The sequence below is a fragment of the Micropterus salmoides genome, unplaced genomic scaffold (assembly GCF_014851395.1).
Source record: "Micropterus salmoides isolate LMB-PRFRI ecotype aquatic unplaced genomic scaffold, ASM1485139v1 Ms_hic_scaffold_18, whole genome shotgun sequence".
Taxonomy (NCBI): domain Eukaryota; kingdom Metazoa; phylum Chordata; class Actinopteri; order Centrarchiformes; family Centrarchidae; genus Micropterus; species Micropterus salmoides.
Genome location: NW_024040928.1, coordinates 3,287,223 through 3,306,011, shown reverse-complemented (window position 1 = coordinate 3,306,011; position 18,789 = coordinate 3,287,223). Strand labels below are relative to the sequence as shown.

Below are 18,789 nucleotides of genomic sequence, written 5' to 3'. Positions count from 1 at the left end.
ACATGTGCTTTTGAAGATATCTTTATCAACCCACCGTGCTCTGAAGTGGATTAAATAGAGTGGTGAGTATTAGGAAAGTCGAAAAAGGCAGAACGACTCTGCAGAGTACAGCCATGCTGGGCTGTTTAAGAGGTGTTTCAGATCATGTGGGCCTGGCACTGAGCCCCGTTTAGAGAACTTCCAGGCCAAGGCTGCTTCCTCCTGCAGTGAGTGACATCCATAAAGATGACAGCGGTCCTGGAGGAGACACTGGAGGGGACAAGAGCACAGGCCTGCCCTAAAATAACCAAGCTGTTTGGGGTTGACGGCGGCGGCTACTGATAAGAAGTGGCAGGGGTAGCTGTGGTCCTGTTGCCAGGCACTGAGCCCATTTGGCATAAGTGCACTCCCTGGTGAGGTGGTGATAACTTTAGATTGCTGGAATCATCAGGCGTGAAGTACTGTAAATGGACATCAACAGGAAAGATAAATGTTGATGAGTAAGCGAGCCAAAGGCGATGCCCTGCCTGCCTGACAGATGCAAACACACCTTTTAAGTAACACAGTCTCCTCTAAGATGGACAGCACACATCAGGCAGGATGCTGGCGAGCAGCTCCATCCCTTAAATTTTGATCCAACTTCCTCCAGCCTCTGTAAACAGTGGCGTGTCACATCCTGTGAGCACAAATGGAGTAAATATGAGAAATAAGCAACTTTGGGTTTCAGCTAAAAAGAGTTACTTTTCACCAGTGGGAGGAGGACGAGTGAACTCACTCCACGGTCCCCGGTGAGGTGTTATGACAGTAAGTTTAATAAAGCATGAAGAACTCATTAATAAGTAATGCTCTTCTGTGTTGACAAATAATGTGGAGAGCGTCAGCTGGGGGCCTGGAGTAAATCATGTCAGCATGAGCAGCCAAACATCAAGTCACAGGAGTTGTTTCAGTGAAGAAAGCTCAGCCGGTGTTGTGCACAGTGATGCATCACTAGCAGTGGAAGACTCTCAAGATCCTCCTGCCGGCTGGAATGCAGACTGTTTCACTTCCTGTTGCGAAGTGAAATCGTCTGTAAATGTGCCAAATACCATTTTATTTAAAGGAGTAGCACTATATTCTGCTTATTTTATGACATTGTCTTGCCTACAATGATATGAGTCTAATATGTAGTTAGCCTACTTGGACAAGTCCTGCTGGGTTTAAATACTTAAGGCTCTTAAAATAATGAACAGTGAAAGTTGTCTTCGTCCATACATTCTTACTGGAGGTCCCAACAACAGAAGCTGCTTGGACGCATACCGACACACAGCTGAACAAAGATGATGTGCACACTGCTTTGTCTGTGCTGGCTGGCTCACCTTTTTCATCGGGCCTAAACCCAAAATTCTCCCAAAATGGGTGCAAAGGAAGTTTTTTTTCCGGCAATGGTCTCCCCACCACTCGCAGTCGCTCCTTTTGGTGAGCGTAGTGAGTGTGTGGTTCAGCGAGAGAGAGAGAGAGAGAGAGAGAGGCGGGTGAACGCAGCGGAGAGCAAAATGTTAGAAATGTTTTTGAACAATCAACATTGTATTTATTCGACCAGTACTTCCATGAAATATCTCCCACTGTCAAAGTCCTGCAGTTGACATCGCAACATCAAACAGCCACCACACTGGTGGGCAGAAAACACTGAGACCAACTATCATGTTAATGCATTAGTACTGACTGCTGAGGTATAGTAGCTTTTTTCATGCTAGATCAGTCTTATCACAGTAAATTTAGGCGTGGCAGTGTTAGAAAACCGCACAAATAGACGTAAAGTAACAAACGAGTTAAATTATCATTAGGATTTATTATTGGGCCTCTGGAAATGAAAGTGATGTGGTGAGATAATAAATTAGAAGAAGAGGAGGTCATTGTTGTGGTTAAACTTGACCTGCAGAGGTCATGTTCAAAATGGTGACATTCAGAATGTGAAAAGGTGAATGTTAATTAAAATCAGCTAGGGTTTTTTCATGCTGAACAATGCGTTTGACCAGTGTTATTACTCGCGTTAGCTAATTAAGACCAGACGGGGCTCATTGCATGGGGTAAACTACAATCAATATGTATGAGAGGTGGACACGTCAGTAGCTACTCATGATGATTTAGTTTTGACTCCCTCTGCAGTGTATTGTAGGGGGATTGTTCACCAGGTTGTTATGTCAGGCTGTTGCCAAAAGCTACCTGAGGTTGCATCTACTCCTCTAAGGTATTTGGCTCTGTCCAAAGTGAAAAAGTACACCTACCAGACCCTTATGCTTTACTGTTTCCCTTATGCTTTGTTATTGTACACACATAAGAGTAAAAAAGTGCCTTGAGATAACTAATGAGTCAAGTTGGTTTCATAAAACATGGCCACTTTTGATTTTTTTTAAAAAGCTATTCTGCTATATGCTGTCTGCCCATGGCCACTCTCACCAGTGCTTTATTTACAGCAGAGTATGAAAACGCATTCCACTGATCGCAGAGCTCATATAAACTCTGCCTCATAACCCAGACCTTGATCTTAATCTATTTGCTTTGTGCCACACATACAACAATATTACAGCTGCACGCTTTATGTGCAGCCCCTGTCGCTCCTTAACAGGTTTATTTACAACTTCCTCTTGCTTAGTGCCAAATGGGCTGAAAGGATGCAGTATACAGAACTGCAGACCTTGGCCATAGTGTCCTGGTCTCACAGGGTTAGAAATGGATTAATATCCCTACCCTTACCCATCACAGGTGCATTTCCTTACCAATTACGTAGACAGTAAAGGTATCACCGACATGCTAGTTCATTATTGCTTACCTTTAAACAAATAAAAGGATGCAGCTGTAGCCTGCTACATTGTCAACACAGTAACAGCTAATAGCTCAAACTTCTAGCCATGCTAATGAGCTAATGTTTGGATTAAGAATATTTTTCCTTCAATATACAAATACCTTTCTGTCAACGGAGATAAGCAAAGAATCATTACATTAATTTTCCTAAACGGTAAAACCCATTATTGTGACAAAAAGCCGATGAGCACCCTGCCCTCGGCTCTTATCCTCTCATTGTGTGTCAGGAGGCAGAATAATCCTGTGGAAGAGGCTGATTCAGCACCATGGACAGCTTACTTTGACGAAAAAAACATTATCCCCGGTTGCTGGTGTGAGCTGCAGCCACTTCTGGACTTATACAAGGTTTCTACCAAGTTTTCTCTCCTTGTTTAATTCTGGCCAGTTTAGACCACTCAGACTTTTCTCACATTTCCATCTAAGATTAATTTGAAGGTTTTATTGAAAGAAAAAAAGACCTTAAGACTCATTAAGAAAGGGTATTTTCATTTCTTTCCACGCTGCATTTCATGTTTGATTTTTGGCCATCATTTCTATCTGTTCGGATAACATTGTGCTTGTTGAACAAATTCATTGCTGAGATCTGTGAACATGCTGACAAACAAAGTCGGGCTCCACTTGCTTTGTAAACAAGGGTGTAGATTTGGTTTAACAAGTGGGGAAGACGAAATGAATTCAGAGGTTGTTCAGAAAATTAAACCAAAGAATAGGATTATTATTTCCAGCATTTATATTCCTTTATATAAATCTAACAAAAAACAACTCATGAAGAGACTTACCTTGATAGATACTTTATGATAGACAATATTGCAAAATCTTTACTACAAAGAGCACTGTGCATTACCGATTTTATGTTAAATTTGTGTGTCTTTGTAAACTGTAAATAAAATAGTGCTTGAAGTGGACAAAAATAGGTGCCAGTACCCCCCCCCCCCCCCCCCCCCCCCCACACACACACTATCCCCACCTTAAGTAAAGGTAAATATTATAACATTAACAACATGGAGCATTAAATACTTACTTTCCTGCATTCTGGGGACAATTCAATATAATCTAAAAATATAATGGAATATAATGCAGTTTTTGTACGATTCACATTTGTTTCTTCTAAGTTTCAATTGCATTGCATGTTTTCTCATCGTGCATTGTCTCATTTGTTATTTAACATTTCTTGTTGCTGTTTTTCAGAACATTTTCAACAAAAGCTTTCAAAAAGTGATGGAGCCATTCTGATTCTGACCTGTCCCCAGCATCCCCAGTGTAAATGACACCTATCTGTCAATACTGTTAAATGTCCCGCCCCATCCAGGCTGTGATTGGTCGGTGACACTGATGAGCTAGTTTTAGCACACGGCTGCTTGAAAGACACCCGAGCTTCTGTTCTCCCTCGTCTCTCTCGACCGACAGAGTTTAGCAGGCAGGCGAGAATGGAACCAGGTGAGTGTCACGTAGCGCCCAGAGAACCTGATATGGAGAGGGCAGGGCAGAGGACCTGCAGCTTGGGAGAAGTCCCACTACTCAAGAAAATGTCCCAGTACGCCAAAGAGTAATATGTGGAGGTGCCAGTACTGCCTACCGCCCACTTCAGGCACTGGTTATATACGTAAATAAAGAGGGAGAAGAAGTAGTAGTAGTAGCAGCTGTCGTTGTCGTCTAGTTTATTCAAAGTAAGAAGAGAAGTGAAATTTGGACAAATGGAGGAGCACACACGTTATTTAGAGTGACCGTAGCTTCTCCTGTAAGCTTGGAAAGGGACGGATGAGCGATGACTGAGCCTTTGGTTGCAATTCGCAACCCTCACCACAAGATGCCACTAAAACTTGACTGAAACACTAGAACTGCCAACGGGTCAAATTTTCCCGCGCCTGTTTTTTGATTGTATGTATCTTTGTTTCAATATAATTTAAGTCCCCCAGTCTTTTACTTTTCCTAACAGTGTGTTATGTAGCACCCCCTATTGTTAAAAAATGGCAAGATAAAGCCAGATTTAAAAAATGGGCATTTATACCTATAAGCACCAGCGGGTAATATTTACCCCCTATAAGAATACAGTAACTTTAGCACTGTTCATGTTGCGCGTTTAGATAAACGTTCTATGTTGCTATTGGCAACGCCTCTCCCACTACAGGCATTACACTTGCTCAGTGCAGTGAGTGAAGGAGAGTCTGACAGTGGGGGTTGAGCGATGTGTTCTTGGTTGACTCTGCATCTGACGGGTTAGGGCAATCCACTAAAGTAAACATCCATAAATGCTGCTGCTCATAGGTTTTGTGTTGCTACATGATCATCAAAACTAATGCTGCAGTAGTCTAGTTTTCCCCTGTGATAGAGGTGTGTTCTGCGGTCCCTTCAAGAGAGCGTGCGGCTCCCTCGTGTGCTTTTTGACCAGCTATAACTTTTCCAATGCAGTGTATTTTTAAGTAAAAGTGGTCATTATACATTTTTTCCGTTGAGTAAAAATCTACTATGAATTTCAATTAAATAGCCTACTTTTATTTGGACTTTCAAACTTTTGTAGCTATGTGTGTCTCTGGATGCCCGATGAAGTCTGAAAAAACAAGCGGAACAGAAGCTGCGTTTAGAATATAACTAGCCTATAACATCTCTAATAGCGGCGAGTGGATGACATCAAAAGAGCCGCCGCGTGTGAACGTGCCCTCCACAGATGCGCCTAGTGATCGACCTGCACGGTGAAGACAATGAATAGAATAGAATAAACACTGTAAATGCCTGAAACATGGGGATGGTTTTAATAGGAAATGCACAGCCAAGGGGCTGAATGTTTCCCAAAGTGTTTTGGAGCTAAATGTGGAAATGGGTATTTTCAACTGTTTGGAGATTTTCTTACATCCATCTCCTGATTTGTGCAGCTCAACAACTTCCTGTAGCACGTCACCACTGTGTTCTCATGTCTTTACCCATAGTGATGAGTGACTAAGGGAATTTGGCCTGTGTCACCTCATATGACAGTGAAACAGGATGTCATGGTTGACCAATTAAGAGATCCTACAGGCAAACTTAAAAATGTCAAATGTGACAGGAAATACACTTGAGTTAGATTTGTATTTTCATAGGATCTTCTAAATATTTTTGTTCAATGTCAACTGTTATGAATGTGGGTTTTGTGTTCATGTTTCCTGTTTAAGTCTGTTTTTGGTTCTGTATATTCGGTGTAGCCTTGTTTATTATTATTCGTCTGCATCCTTAAGTTACTTAGTATCTGTTTTGTCTCGAGTCTTAGTTCTTAGTCCTGTACATTAGTTCATGTCTTAGTGTTTATTTCTGGTCTGTGTATTCTGGGTTAACTGCCTCTCTGCCGGCCTGCCTCTGTGTTACCCTCTGTTGTCTCTGCCTGCCCGTCTCTCTGTTTTCCTGCTGTCTCTCTGCCTGCCTCGTTATCCTGATCCCTGTCCCCTGCTCTCACCTTGCTCCCTCCCAGCTCGTTAACCCAGGTGTTCATATATACTTGTCTGTTCCCTCAGTCTGTGTCCGGTTATTGTAGTGTGTTCACTCAATCATGTTCGTCTGGTGAAGTGTTCTGTCTTCTGTGTGGAGCTTCCTGTCATCTGCCTGTAACCTTGTTTTGCCTGTTGCCGTTGTGGATTAAATCCCTGAACCTTATCTCTGCCTCGGTGTCTTGCATTTGGGCTCACCTCCTCTGCGCTCCTCCACGAATCGTGACAAACATTTTTTTATTTTGTGAATATTTTGAAAGACAATGATAAACAGCAAAGGGTGCCAATCATTCTGGAGGGCACTGTATACATTCTAAATATGGACAGACACACATAGTGAAAGAAAGTCCGACAGAAACAGACTCATGGAGGCAACATTCATGATGTACTTCTTTATAGTTAAACATCTCTCGCAGCGGCACATATTTCCCACCTAGATGTAAAGACTGAGACTGCATAAGTAAGCAAAGTCACAGGTGGGCTCATTATGTGGAGCATGAAGGTGTCGGCCTCATTAAACAGAAGTCAGATCAGTGGAAAATGATCATACCACTGGGACTATAGGCATTCACTGTGCAACACATTTATCATGTTGCAAAATAAAGAGATGCTCAGCTTAAGATAAAACCAAAATGTGCATCAATATGTGGAGGCTAATGGTAGGAATATGAACACAAAATCCGAACATGATCCATAAAGAGTGGACAAGCACAAGTCTCAAACTGAAATACAAGGTTAAAATATGAGTATAAATTAATTTTTTATTGATTGTGATTAACTGTTCTTAACACTGTCATATACTAGGGATTCCACGACTTCAGATTTTTCACAGCGGACAGTTATGTGATGAAAGTCGAGTCTACTAGTGATGTGCGGATCGATCCTAAAGTATCGATATTTCTAATACCAACAGGATCGATACTCAAATAAAAGGATCGATATCTAAACTCAGTCCTTTGGAGTGAGTGTGTGTTTTATCATAAGTATCTTACTGTCACCAGGATGGAACAACTTTTCCTTCCACCTGGGTATTACTTGGTAGTGGATCATATAGGAATTAAGTGGTATCGCACATCACTAGAGTCTACGTCAACTAATCGCTGATGACATCATTAATAAATCACAGTAGAAGGGAATGCTTTGCAACAAGCTACAATCTGTATTTCCAACATATAATGCATATGTTGACAGACAGCTCATCTACAGATACACGTAGCAACAACAAGAGGCTACAACTTTCATTTAAGTGCAAAGAAGATCGACTGAAATGTTGGTAGAACAAAACAAAACTCACGCAAGATCTAGCTTGTGAGCCTAGTCGTCACTTTCATAGTCCTGCTCAGTCACAGTTTTTGCTTTTCGATCCTGATTTGCGTGCAGGAAGATATGTGCCATCGACACGGCCTGGTTGAAGGCTCGACCGCTGTGGCGTGATGGGATTCCCGGTCAGAGAAAGAATCCTCTCACTTGGCGTGCTGGTGGCTGGGATAGCCCAGTAGGTTTTGCCTGGCTTGGCCAAACGAGGAAATCTGTCCTGGTTACGTGTCCACCACTGCAGCTGGTTCTCCGTGGTGGGAATATGTGTAAATAATCACGGAACTCTTCAGCTGCGGCGCAGTGGTGTCCTGTTTTCCTCCCAGTTGGTAGTGTGGCCCAAAAGGTTGTGCAAAATCTTGCTCAGGCTTGGCTTTTTCCCAGTTACTGGCTCACCTCCGTTATCAACGTTGTCCTCAAAAATTAGCAACACTGGAATTAGCTTTTCCACCATCTCCCACTGTGATGCTCTCATGGCGAGTGATCTATGGATGCTCAGTTTGGTGACTGAGCACAGACTGCACCGCGAACCTTTGCTCGAAAGGCCGCTGGAGCCTGGCCGACCGTGGAATTCCACCAGAGCAGACTCTTACGCCAAGCTGTTCCTGCCGTTTCCTGAGGGCGCGTGTGGCCACTGCTGAGTGGCGAAAGTGGCTGACAACTCTCCTTGCTGCGTCAATAGCCTACATCAAATCAGGTAAGACTAATCCGGCCTTTATTTCCAGTCGGAGAGTGTACCTGGTGCATCCCAGATCTTTTGGAAACATTTCACAGAGCTCCATGGCATGGAGTTCATGTTCATCATGATGGACCGTGCAAAACACCAGTATTCCCCATTCCTTGATTATCTCTGTAGACAGATGATTGCCAATATTGGCATTATTTGTTTGACTATGAAATTAACCAACAAATTGGTGAGTTGCAGCCGTCTTTTCTCTCTTACTGCCGGGCGTTTGGTAAAGTCACTAATTGACGGCTGTCGAGAAGATTTGGATCGTTCCTCGGCTAGCATTAGCGGATACCTTTTCAGATGAGTGTGCATGACACTCGTACTTTTGTTGTATTTCAGGACGGATTTGCATATTTTGCAAGTGACAGTAGTCTGTTTCATCTTTAGTGAATTATTTCCACACACATGATGCACTGCTGCTGGTTTTCGGCAGTGACCCACCAGGCTCCTCACCTGCAGTTGAGGCATCCATAATCACATGATCAGAGACTATTCAACGTCAAGCTTAAAGTGTCATCACAGCGCAGTAAGGTCGACTGGTTGACTAGTCTATGCAACCCCTATCATATACATATATATTGATTCAGCTATCTTTGTGTTAACATGTCCTTGCAGAATATAATAATACTGAAACACAGATTTTTGTCATTCAGTCTGTCTTTTAGTCCAGCACTTTGGTCCACAGCAATATATTAAGCCTGGCATGGATTTTATTATGGAGATTCAAGATCCACACAGGACAAAATCTTTTCTTGAATATGACTCACTGACAAATTAAGCTGTTTGTAATTGCGTAAAAAAAAACACAATCATTCCATCAAAAAAAGTCTCTTATGTGATGGCTTTTGGTTAAGGTGTAACAATTAAAAAAACTTTTTTAGGGCTAAGGAAAAATAGTGGCCCAGAGGCTACTGGCTCTGTGAGGCTGTACTTAGGAACAGCAGTACTTTGAGCAAAATGCTAATGTCAGCATGCTAACATGCTCACAATGACATTACTAACATGTTGATGCAGTTATATTTTTTTTTATCTCATCTTAGGGCAACATGTGCTAATTGGCACTAAACAGTCCAGCTGAGGCCTGCTGGAGTGTCATCGGTTCTGCAAATATTAGCAGTCATAAGCCAAAGTAATTTCTGATGCTTATATTGATAAATAAATAAATGAAATGATGTTGGAGCATGTAGCATGTTCATTAAAGTGACAATCTATACCAAAGTCATGCAAGACACTATTAGTAACGCTTTATACCAGATAATGTTGGTGAACACAGCTTTCTCTAGACGAACCACCCACTCACTTCTCTTTAGGATATAGTCACTTCCTGTGGGTGGAAAAGTTTTCCCGTGACTGATAATGCCTGCAACCAGAATTTAATTTGGGAAATTAGGGCAAATACTGAGCTATTCTTTTGAAGGGAATCAGATATGTATCTCTACTGCAGCCCTATTTTGTGATTTAAGTTGGTAGACTGGGTCTATTTTTACTTTTTACTTACTTACTAAATCTTGCCTTGTGCAGCTTTAAGCAAATCTTGTCAAAGAGCGATTGTGGGTCAGTGGTCTCTACTGGAGAACCGCTGAAGGTCGAGACATTCATTCATGTATTAGATGTACTGATCCAGACATTCGCTGCTGTTTCGGAATGGCCCTGCTTCACACATCTCCAATCCAATCCCTGCTCGACTCTCTCCTTCTCTGTCTTTCCCCTTTTCATCCCCCACTGTCTCCCTCATTTCCATTGTGCTTGTGAGGCAGAAGCAGCACCTAATCATGGAAAATGACAGCGTGTCCTCAGCTAGATGGAGGACACTCATGACCTGTGAATGCATTTGTTAACCCTTAGGTCAGTTGCTTCAAACAAACTGTTATTTTAAAGAGCTGGCCCTCTGTATTGTCCCTGCCATCATCTCTTATTTCACCCACCAATCACCACACAAACACCATTCCCAATTTTTATACTTCCTGTTAAGTCTTCATATGTTTGTTTTTTTTAAATAAAAAATAAAATGGTCTGTTTCTTGCTTGCAGAGAGCTGGGCATCTATCACTTTTTTTTCAGAGGGGGTTTTATTTATAACACAATTACCTGGAAGAATAACTGATCTGGAGGAATCAATAATTAAGTTAACCCTCAAATATTCTTGAACAAACCTTTATTATCATTCCCGACAACAAAATTGAAGCTAACTGATAAACTGGACTTGCAAAAAGCAGCATACCAATGAATCCTAATCATGAAAGTTCATCCGCTAAGTAACTAGCGTACCTAAATAGCTGCAGGTTAGTATGTTATGTATTTCACCTTTGTTTAAACATGACAACCTCGCAAAAAAGAAAAGAAAAAAGCTACTAAAACAAGCTAGAAAACGACTCCTTTTGTATTAGAGTGAATAGGGCGCATCCATAAAAGTGTCGGACCTCGGTTGGAGAGAGTCCTATACTGCGCTGTGATTGGCCAGCTGGGTATTCAGGGTGTGGCTTAGCGAAGGGTCAGTTGTAACTTGCACTGGATAAAAGCAACCACTAAATGAATAAATGTAGTATCAAGCAATTTTTCAGTAACGTTTGCCCACCCTAAATAGTACTTAGTGCTTCTGGTTTCCAAGGAAAGGCCAACAACTGCGTTTACATTAAAATGCTTTTAGTGTACATATATGCAGGAAGCAGGGGCACCAGAAGTATGGGGTCCAAGAGGCCACTGGCTGCCCCACTTTATGCACCGGCCCCACATTCAAGTCCCTGAATCATGGAAAATGTCCCTTTATTGCCAATGGTAAAAAGAAGTTTTAAATCTTTGCCATCCACTCGAACACATTAGGTCAAATAAAGCAGGCAAACATAAAATGAAGAATATTTACATTTTAATCCAATCAAAAAGTGAATACATAGCGAATCTACCTCACTGTCTGCCAATGTCTTTTCCTTGCTAACGTCTGCCCAGTAACACAAAGATGTGGAAGGTAACATTACAAACAAAGCATGCCAATTTCTCTGTTTGTTGCAAGAACAAACACAAACTTCTTTATGTACTAAAGCTGAAGCTCAAGGATGAACTGATATTTACTTCAAATTTGGAAACTGTAAGTTTTGCCATTTTTACGTTGCTTCATTGTTTATTTTGCAGGTTAGCTGGTGCCTAACGTTGCTATAACATCTTTTATTCATGTGCTGGAGCAATGTTGGAGTATTAAATATTGAGGGACAGCCCAGAGAAACTGTGTGAACGTTAAGCCTCATTTGAAACCAGAGTGGTAGTTTGGATGTGCCAGTTTTTTTAAAGTTGCTTTTTGTGTAACTTCATACTGCAACGCTAGCTTAGCTTGCTTTGTTACCTGAATTGGTAGGCTACTTGTTCATGTGAAGTCTCTGGTCTATCTACCACTATATACACACACACGCACACATTGTGAAATTAATCTGGTGCCTTTGCCAGGAACTGATGAGTTTGTACTGTATCAGCTATATGCATCAACATAAGCACACAGCAGTGAGTGAACAGAGCAGAACAGAAATCAACTTGGCTCCTGCCGTGAGGATGCAGTTCATCCTGACGTGGGCATTTACAAGGAAAAGGATGGTCTAATGATTGATTAAATTATGAGAAATGTAGCATCGCTTCTACACCAGAAGAGGGGATATGTAGCAGTGTGTGGATTCAGATCTGCTGCTTGTGATCACCTGGCACCTACATTTTAAAAGATATCTGACGAATTTTATAATAGAACATGAAGGACTGAAAGAACTGAAGAAAATAGAAAATGAGAGATTTTATTCCATTGCACTCTGACAAACATCTACCACTATGGTATTAATACACTGAAATTATATATTTCGAGTGACCTTTTATTGTGGCCAGCCTAAGGCACACCTGTGCAATAGCCATGCTGATCAGCATCTTGATATGCCACAACTGTGAGGTGGATGGATTATCTCGGCAAAGGAGAAGTGCTCACTAACAAAGATTTTGACCAATTTGTGAACAATATTTTAGTGTAAATAGAGAAAGTCTTAGATCTTTGAGTTCAGCTCATGATTATTGGGGGCAAAAACAAAATGTTGCATTTGATATACAAAATATATCCACAACCAGGAGGATTAAAGCTATAAATTAGTGTATTAATAAATATTATAACATTAAATAGTATAATGTTAGTATAATATATTTACACTTTATTTGGATTATCTGCCTAGAGTATTAGTTGAGATTCAGCTGTTTCACAAATAAAGCCTTTCTCTGATATTAGCCTACACCACTGTGGTTAAGGTTTGATTAGTGCTAATGTTTGTAATTTCACATAATAGTACAAGCTACTAGGGCGGCACGGTGTGGAGTTTGCATGTTGTGAGTGGTTGTTTGTCTATTTCTAAACTTTGCTGAGGCACCTTAACCTTTTTTAATGTCCCGCCTACTCCAGACTGTGATTGGTCGGTCCATGAAATGGGACTTTGACGAGCAACTAACGCACACGGGTGTGATGAAAGGCTAACAGGAAGTCATCTCTCTCATTAGCGCGAGCTTCGTGGCAGAGCGTTCGGACAAAGCAACGCAGCAGCTGGTTTATTAATCCAGCGCCAGCTGCATGTGTAAAATACAGCGGCTGTGGATGAGAGGAGAGGTGACTGCTGAAAGTCAAGTCGTTGTATTTAAGTTTATGTTCTGCTTGCTCAACAGTTGTTTGATAAATGGCTATTAAAACACATTCGGAGAATATTTGAAGCTTTTTTTTCAAACTTCTCTACACAGGAAAAACCCTGGCTAGTCCGACACGTCCACAAAATCACACACTGAGCTGCAGCACACAGTGACAATACATCCGCCTGCTGCCTCTCCTCTCCCTTCCCAACACTAGCTACCCTCCAGGCAGTCAGTGGACATAAAGTTGTTACTGTGATGTAGAGACAGAGCTCAGTTAAAACTTTATGGATGAAAGATACTTTTGTTACAGATTAATAACTCACCACTCTGAAACTCTCGCTCCAGTCCATGTTGCCGAGCTGGTCGGCAACATGTAGCCTACAGCTGAACCGAAGCCGTGTTTACTGGCTTGTCACGACCCACCCTACTCTGCTTCTGATTGGCCAGTTGTCCTTAACTAGGAACTGTGCATGCACAATTCAACTATCAATAAATATCTTGTAGAAGGGAGATGTATCACTCCATAGCTAAAACGAAGCGTTCAACACACAGGGTGAAAAGAGGAGCTGTAGCAATGTTCAGTATGACAAAAAATATGGGGTTTTTTTGAAAATGAAACCACGTAAACCTGTTCTGGTACAACCTCTAAATAGGATTTTGAACCTGAAAATGAGCATAATGACCAATTTAATATATCATAGATATAATTTCCAGTAAATGAAACAATGTGATCAACCATGAGCAAGGAGCAAAACTGAGGGAAAGGCTCATTGTAGGGATGAAACGGTATGAAAATTTCATATCACGATTATAGTGACCAAAATTATCACGGTTATCACAGTATTGTAAAAATGTGTCAAAAAAGATTAAAATGTACTAACACACACACTGAAACCATTTCAAGAAGTTTTATATTGACAACTACAAATACAATTGCCATTTTGTTTGCATAAAAAATAAAAATAACAGCCTTTTAATAATACCTTTTGTAAACATATGAAAATCATCTAAGTGTGCATTATCAAGATTTTATATTGTATATTATACAGGTAATACAATGACCCCGTGGACAATTACATGAAAACAAATAAGTCTTTAGAAGACAGTGATAGTAACTGCAACGAGCCCAACAACAGACATAAATACAGAGCAGTCTGTAGCGTTTCTAGATCTGCTGGTTGGTTGACTAAACAGTGTAACGTGTTCTCATGTGCAGCGGACGAATAGACTCTGCCGACACACGACGCACACAGCAACAGAACAACGTGTAACATTTTTACAAGAGCAACACTGAGAGCTTCAGTTTACACGCTGTTAGCAAGTCAGAGAGACAAACCAAAGTTTAAAGTTCACTCACCCTGCGTTCACGGTAAGGTTATTTTCTTCAAATCAAGTTTCCCTCAGCGCTCTCATAAAAACTAAAATACGACCGGACTTCAGAGTGACTGAAAAATCTCCGCTGCACCGTCTTCTGCTGTGTTGTCATTGACCCAAACAAACCCACGTTGCATTCTGCGAATGCGTGCCTGCTTCTAGGAGACGCTGGACAGTGTTTGCCGTGAGATTATAATTGCGCGGTTAACCGTACCCGGTTACCATGGTAATTAAAAGGTGTACGGTAATAATAACCGTCGGGAATTTTACCATGGTTTACCGTTAAACCGATAATCGTTTCATCCCTAGCTCATTGCTGTACTTTGTGCAGGTGAGAGGAAAGTGAAAAAGGAAACTCAGCAGCATAGCACTGAAGAATGATAATGCTTGCCCTGCGATGTTTCCTTCAGCAGGTAATAATTGCAGCCTCAGAGATTTTACACCATCTAGCATACAACTACTGCTTCCCCAAGAGGAGCATCGTCCAGGCAGACTGTCTCCAGATGCTTGTGTAAATGTTCTCTCCACTTGTGAACAAATACAACCTAAAAAACAAACTGGCTTTGAGCTTACTGGATTTCTTTTTGCAAGCTAATATATATCCCATCTTCCTGTTCCCCCCCCAAGGTCAATAGAGCAACAATATTGAGTCAGAGATATGGCAGGCATGGTAGCAGATCTGTGCAGATAAAACATCTAGGTTACATCCCAGTGGATGTTCTGTACCCTGACTTGAAACACAATTCCGCCTCATTCTATCCTGTGACAAAAACTCTTGATGTATTGTATGTGATTCTGAAGAGCAAGTCTTGTCTTGAGGGGACGCAGAAACATTTCCCGCCTGTTTCTCTTTTCTGAATTTTAACAGGCTGCATAATGTTGAATCTTTTTCCACTACTAAAGGTTTTATGACGTGGTGGGAAATGACAGCTGAAGACATGATTATGGGGTTTTTGCCTGTGAATTTTCCATATTTCAGAAAAGTGGAATCCAGCTACATTTGGCTGTGTTTTTGAAAAGAGGATTATTTCAGTGTTGCTTGACTTTTTGAGCATTGAGGAAAATGAGAAATACTGAATGGTGATTTGAAAATGCACTGCCATAAAACTTTTAACAACCAGGGCTTAGTTATCAAAGTTCTCTGAATTATACTTAAGACTTGTAAACTTGTGACTGTAAAAAAATCTATGCTCACAATTCAAAATGTAAAAGAACGAGGAGAGGTGGATGTTTCAAATGCAGTTTGAATATTAAGAACCCATTCTGCCACTGTATATCTAAAGTCAAGAAAAGTGTCCTGTCAATTTTGAGGGTGTAGGATTAAAGGAGTATATCTTTTTTTTACTTTGCTTTAAGTCACAGCAAGCCAAATGCCATAAATGACAGCAACACACAGTAAAGACTCTGAGCTGAAATGAAACAAGTGCACATAAATCAGGTAAATAACATGTATAAAATATTTTCAAGCAGTACTGTAATAAGCACGACCAGTCATTTCATCTGGTCCGAATAAAAGGATTGGCTGGCCTACCTGCCTTTCTACCTACCTACTTACCATCTGCGCTTATTGTGCATGAAAATGTGTTCTGGGGGAGAGGCTTTTGAGGGAGGCCTGAAGGGAGGGGGTGGGATTGTTTCAGTTGGATACTTTCAAAATCCAGCCGTCTCTTGCTAGTTTCCCCAGCGTTGCCTACCCTACTACCCAGCCTACTGCTTTAACATTATGTCTGTAGATGATGATACTTCAAAAGTTAATTCTTGTTGTGGTTAACACGGGCAGTGTGGGAATGTGGGTGGGATCACTGGACCAGGGATGGGATAGAGATTGACAGGTTAAGGTTTTTTTGCAGAAATAACGGGTTTTGATTAACACCACCGGAAGAACCATAGATACCTCCTCGTTTTCTAGTCTCCGTCTTTGCCGTTGAATTATTGGCATTGTGAGCACACCAAAATTTGTCGGTCATAAAATCGTCTTGTTTTTGCTGAAAGTGAGTGAAAACATTCTTTAGACTGTTATAGACATTTAGTTTAATTGCTAAACTACAAGTGAACAAAATTTCAATGAATTTGAACGACGACCTTGGGAGTTTTATTGCCCGCAAAATCTGCTAACATTGACCAAGAACGTAAGAAGCAGCAAGCAGAGTGTGTCATAGCCATGTAGTACGAGCACACATTTTGCTTTGATTTCAATGGAAAACAAAGCACCAAATAAAGTAACAACTTTCAAATTTCAAATGACCAGTGTTTTGTTATTACTGAGCCTATAAACATGCTCTTGGTATCATTTTAAATGATATTTAAGCTCTTTTTGTTTTAGCCTTTAACCATGTTGAAAATCTTGCTCACACACCTAGGATCAGGGGATTGACCTTTGTATATGGTTTTTGGTATCTGCGTTTTTTCTTCAACATGCACAGCTCAAAGCACAGATACACAGTAAGCTTTAATAGGCTGCAGGTAGGGAGGCTGATTGGGCTGGGCAATCACCTGTGCAGCTCTCCCTTCAGAACTTATTTAGCCAGGACTGATCAGCCTCCTCCTAGGCTGACGTCCTACCGGGTTTGTCTTGTGTTTCTTCTTTTGTTAATCCTGACAACACACACATACACATCTCACTCATTCGTTCACTGCTGACACAACTGATAGTCATACTTTGCCACACCACATATTACTGGTGATCATTTGATCCTTCTGTTACTTTTATAATAAATCATACCATTGGCTTGCAAGCCAGTTGTGTCTCACCTCCTTTTTGTCACGGGCTACGAGCTGGCTTGTGACACACCAAAGAAGAAGCTTTGTTTGTCTTACTGAATCTTAGGGCCTTTCCCATTTCCCAAATTTCTGTCTCCTCGACTCCTCGATCCTCAAGCTTGTGATCCGGAAATCGATCGCAGCATGCCATCTTGAAGGAAATCTCAATTCTTAGAATGCACACTGAGGAGCGAGGATCGAGGAGGCTTTCTGGAGGAGCTATAAGCGAGGCTACAGCGGTGTATCCTTTGCGGAAGTCTTTTCAGCCGCTGTGATGTTTACAAGAGGCGTGACAAGCAGCTGGACCAATCCATTACCGGAGACGGATGCTGCAGTGTTCCTGTTGTATTCAGAAGTTGTGTCAGTTAAGCCTATTAAAAATAATCAAACGCACGATCAAACTTTCTGCCCTTCACCGTTTGTGTAGCGCCTCATAAAGCGCTGTTCTAACCGCATTCCTTAATGTCATTTCACTTTGATATCACTGATGTTCTTATTGTTGAATGTGATGTGTGGATGGGCAGCAGGATTGTAATAATGAACAGCAAATAGCGGCTGGATGAAGCGTCTCCCCAGTGACACTGTGCGCATTTATGCACGAGCCACAGCAACATAAATTAATAATAATAAATCTCCCGACAGGATCGGTCAGGATCTTATGTTAATTCATATTCTGTGTTCTTCTTCAGATCCAAATGGCCTCTCACAGAGTTCACTTTCATACAGTAAAATTGTTTGGAGTAAAGCAGCCGTGCTCCTGATCAACCCTGAGCTCCATCAGAGTCTAAACGTGGATTATAGAAGCTGAAAGTTTAAGTTTCTTCTCTCTGTCCTGTCAAGTTTATTACTGCAGGGTTTTTCTGTTTTGTCCCAGGATATTTGCTGTGACACTACTGCATGGATGGAAACGTTTAAATGACTGACAGCAGCCTCTCAAGGAAATACATCAATTTAACACACAAGAAAAATCACCTGGAAAGCTACAGGGACCGGTGAAGGTGGGGGTAAAACCTCCATGCAGATGCCGGTCTCTAAATTTGATAAAATAATTAGTTGGGGGGGGCGGGTGGATGATTTATGCGTATAGGCCTATATAAGTTCCGTTACTGTCCGAGCCGATCCGCGCGTCACACCAATTCAGCTGCTATAATCGTGACAAAACAGCTGCTGAAGTCTAATTATTAGGCTAAAATATCAAGCAGAGCATTCAGCACTGATCTGTTTCATGTTTTAATAGCCTAATAGTGCCCATGTAGTCTGCATGTCATTCCAACAGTAGAGTCCTGTGATGACAGCTGTAATTGGGGCTATATGAGATAAATGTGTCATTTTGTAAAGGGACTGATGATGAAACGCTCATCTAATCAGAAGGCGCACTGCAAAAAAGTGGTAGGCTTAGTCTACTGTGTAGCCTAGTGAATGATCAGGCTGCTGGAATATGACTGTTTCCAACAGATGCCATAATGTTTGTTGGAACCTCCAGATGTTTCTACGTGTTATAATGGTAACAGACATGTTTCTGGATTGAAGAAATAATCTGTAGCCTTTAGTGCCGACAGCTGGTCTGCTGCTCTGACAGATCACAGCTCTAACAGTGGACAGATGATGCAGCTGTGCAACAGGTCGTATTTAATTGACGTTGCTATAAAATCTCATTTCGTTAAATGCGTGTTTCCTCGCGTCTCCTGCTAGGCCAGGC

The 18,789-nt window shown here is 41.4% G+C and overlaps 1 protein-coding gene across 4 annotated transcripts in view; it reads right to left on the bottom strand.

Moving 5' to 3' along the window:
- LOC119909522 (heparan sulfate glucosamine 3-O-sulfotransferase 5) overlaps positions 1–18,789 on the bottom strand; it is a 107,827-nt gene that overhangs the window by 74,731 nt on the left and 14,307 nt on the right. The gene's annotated exons all lie outside the window — the stretch shown is intronic.